The 3,814-nt window shown below is 39.9% G+C and overlaps 1 long non-coding RNA gene across 1 annotated transcript; it reads left to right on the forward strand.

Annotated features, from left to right (window-relative positions):
• The first annotated feature begins 340 nt into the window (after window positions 1-340).
• Window positions 341-3,485, forward strand: LOC147148018 (uncharacterized). Its single transcript, XR_015086866.1, has 3 exons — window positions 341-471; window positions 542-596; window positions 1,172-3,485. It is a non-coding gene; the product is annotated as an uncharacterized LOC147148018 (long non-coding RNA).
• Window positions 3,486-3,814: the final 329 nt, after the last annotated feature.

The following is a 3,814-nucleotide window of genomic DNA, read 5'->3' on the forward strand; positions in this document are numbered from 1 at the left end:
ACTGGACCTTTTCTATGCCAACACCAAGGAGGCATACACATCACTGCCCCTCCCCCCGCTGGGCAAAGCTGATCACAACCTGGTGGCTCTCCAGTCTGTGTACAAACCTCTGGTCCGCAGGCAGCCAGCTGTGACCCGCACGGTTCAGAGATGGTCTGGGGAGGCCGAGGAGGCCTTAAAGGACGGTGTAACCCAGTAGAGAAAACGTTATATTTTATTTCAATGCACCATTTTACTTTGAAAAACATTTATTTTGGTAAGAGGAAGTGTGCATCTTCTACCTTACTTAATTTCCCTTGTGTAATGTCACTTAGGTGATAATGACTTTCTAATTGGACAAAGTCAAGTTGTCCCGCCTACTCGAGACACCGTCTCGAGTTCACCTTGTTTTTCGTTCTTTTCCGCTTGGATGCCCAACTGAAAGATTGCGTGACAATTTCTTATGAGTGCTACTGCTAATATACCGTCTCGGTGAGTGAGAAACATATTAGATATATTCAACATATTCAAATGCTAATTGGGAAATGTTTTATTTTAAAAGTGTGAATCCTAGCGGGGACTGAGGGTCCATGACAGTCCGACCGTGTTCATACTTGGTGAGTCGCCATGTGCTACGACGTAAAAATGATAATGCTAGGCTAACGCGAAGCTAACGTTAAGCTAATGCTAATCGCGAGTGTTAATATATTGCTTATTTGCTGTAAGAAACTTGATTGTACTTGTTTAAAGATATTTCTAAAGCAAGGTTTAGGTTGACAAATGAATGTATAAATATGTTTTTGGTGAATTATATGACATTTGGATGTTAAATGCTCATTTTGATGAAATGTGAGTTTAAAGTGGAATATTGAATTACTCAACTACCCGTTGGTAATACAATTATTTCTTGATTCAAATGATTGATACATGTTAATCATAAAACATAGGGTTGATAAGGAATTGAAGATAAATAGAGAAATATGTTATTGTTATTGCATTGGTTAATTTCATGTGTAACAATGATATTTTGGAAAACATGCATGTATGTATATGAATAACTGTTTTCGAATGTGATATTTGAATGCAGTGTTTGAGAAATTGAGAACTACTGTGAAGCTATAGTGACTGATAAGACTGCAAATTGATAATACTTTTATTAGCTACATACAATAATACAATTATTGTTATGCAGGCTAGGTTTTTTACCTTGGTACAGACATTGTACAAGAAGATTTGAGAAGATTCATTCTCATTTGATGGAGATGGCGAGCCTGTGCCCAGAACCCCAACTGAGATAAGAAAACCTTCTTCACTACCCTTTGAGAAACATCACGTGGTAACAAACCCAACTACCACTATTACACCACTTCTTCAAGGACTACCTAAGACTACGAAAGAGGACACTGACTGACCGATTTAAAGACTGAATATTACTGAGCTCAGTAGGACTCTGGTATTATTTTTTACAATTGTGAACTATGGTATCACATGTATATAGATGCTGGCTGTTAAGTTGTAAATAGTTTTGTTGTTTACATTTAATACATGTGTTTTTGTTGCTCAATTCTGTCTCCAGCTATTTCATTTGCACACCTGCCCTTACCACTATTGTAGCCTTCGAGAATCTAGAATCTGGTCCAACTTACTTGATATCAAAATAACACTATCTTTGAGTAGTCGGGGCTACAGTAAGTTTGGCGAGCCAGCCAGGAGCATTTTCTTGTACTACGCAAGCTCAAATATATCCTAAAATGGATGTTATTGAAGAACAGTCTGTTAAGATTCCAAACTCGGTGATAGTCATTGGAATAGCTGGAGATGCGCAATGCGATGAGGTGGTGGAATTCTTGAAACAATATAGGTCAATTGCAAGAGCCATGAAAATAGATGATGTTACTTCCAAGTATCACCGTAGTGTAATCGTGGAATACAACTCAGGAACCGCTGTAGACTATATTGATCCTTTGCCATTCATTCATGTATCGGACGGTGGGATTAGCTCGAAGATACAATCACTTGCTAGTGTTTACACAGAAAGTATTGGGAATGACACAACGAAAGCATATCTCAGTGATATTCAAAACCTAGCTAAGATGAGTGGTAGAGACTATGCAGATATTCTGAAAGACATGATGTCACAGATAAATGATTCCATCAAAGCGCTTGTAACAGAATCACCTGAACCAACCGATTTACCTGATAATTCACCTGCAACTCAGATGTTGAGTACAAAATAAAAACATGTGACCGCTGTATCCGTAGGAAAAGTCCCCCTGAAAAAGCAGCTTCTCTGGTCAACATCACCACCATGCGACCTTTAGAGCTCGTTTGTATGGACTTTCTCAGTCTAGAGCCGGACAGCAGTAACACAAGCAACATTCTCGTGATGACAGATCATTTTACTAAATTTGCTCTTGCCATGCCAACACCTAATCAAAAGTCCAAAACTGTTGCCAAGTGCTTGTGGGACCAGTTCATCGTTCACTACGGCATACCTGAACGTCTTCACAGTGATCAGGGTCCTGATTTTGAGGCGAAACTTATCAAGGAGTTGTGTGACATTTCTGGCATAAAGAAAATACGGACTACTCCATACCACCCACGGGGTAATCCCGTTGAAAGATTCATCCATCCATCCATTATCTGTACCGCTTCTCCTCACAAGGGTCGCGGGGCGTGCTGGAGCCTATCCCAGCTGTCTTTTGGGCAGTAGGCGGGGGACACCCTGAACTGGTTGCCAGCCAATCGCAGGGCACACAGAGACAAACATCCGCACTCACAATCACACTTAGGGGCAATTTAGAGTATCCAATCAACTTACCATGCATGTTTTTGGAATGTGGGAGGAAACCGGAGTGCCCGGAGAAAACCCACGCAGGCACGGGGAGAACATGCAAACTCCACACAGGGAGGCCGGAGCCGGGATCGAACCCACGACCTCTGAACTGTGAGGCGGACGTGCTAACCAGTCGACCACCGTGCCGCCCCAAAATAAGTTCTCCATTTAAAATACTTGATATGATATGATTCTTCAAAATGCTCCTGGAAAAAAAAATCACATGGCCAGTTGAGGACAGTGATGATGAACACATCTTATTTATTTGGCTAATATTTTGCTGTGTCTCATTGATATAATGATGTGATAAATTGAAGTTGAACTAAATGTCATATTGAATCTATTTTGACTTTCAGCTTCATCAGACACACTGGCCCAGCTGCTGACATTCTGAGTAGGCTGGGAGGTGCTTCCACCTTCCTGAACTAAAAGCGGAGGTTTCTGGAAGAAACTTTGCTTCATCATCGACACGCTTTGAAACGCTTAAGCTGCCTGCGCGTTTCAAAATCGACATGAAATTTGAGCAGGCACTTCTGGCTGCCATAAGTACTGCACAAACGAAATTTGGACTTGTTTAAGCTTTTTTATTATGTTATTGAATGCACTGTTGAGTAGGTCTGTTCAATTGATGGTAATTCAGTATCTGTGGAAACATTTATCATAGTGTATACTGGAGGTAAGTATGTTCAAATTCATAAAACAGTAGAACTATATATATATATATATATATATATATATATATACATATTTCTAAATGTTTGTATGTGTGGTGGCTTTGCTTGTGTAAAGCACATTGAGTTGCCTTGAGTATGAAATGTGCTATGTAAATAAAACTGCCTTGCCTTGCCTATATGTCAAGTGATTGTGGCAATGCTTTACTTTAAAACACATTTCTTTAACAAGGAAATCAAACTTTCAGTTCATGCCTGTTTGTTATACAATGCTAAATAAACACACGGGTCGGACATCAGACACATTTATTTAATTATGCATTTATTC

The sequence above is a fragment of the Filicampus tigris genome, chromosome 5 (assembly GCF_054856515.1).
Source record: "Filicampus tigris isolate MCC_2025a chromosome 5, RoL_Ftig_1.0, whole genome shotgun sequence".
Lineage (NCBI taxonomy): Eukaryota > Metazoa > Chordata > Actinopteri > Syngnathiformes > Syngnathidae > Filicampus > Filicampus tigris.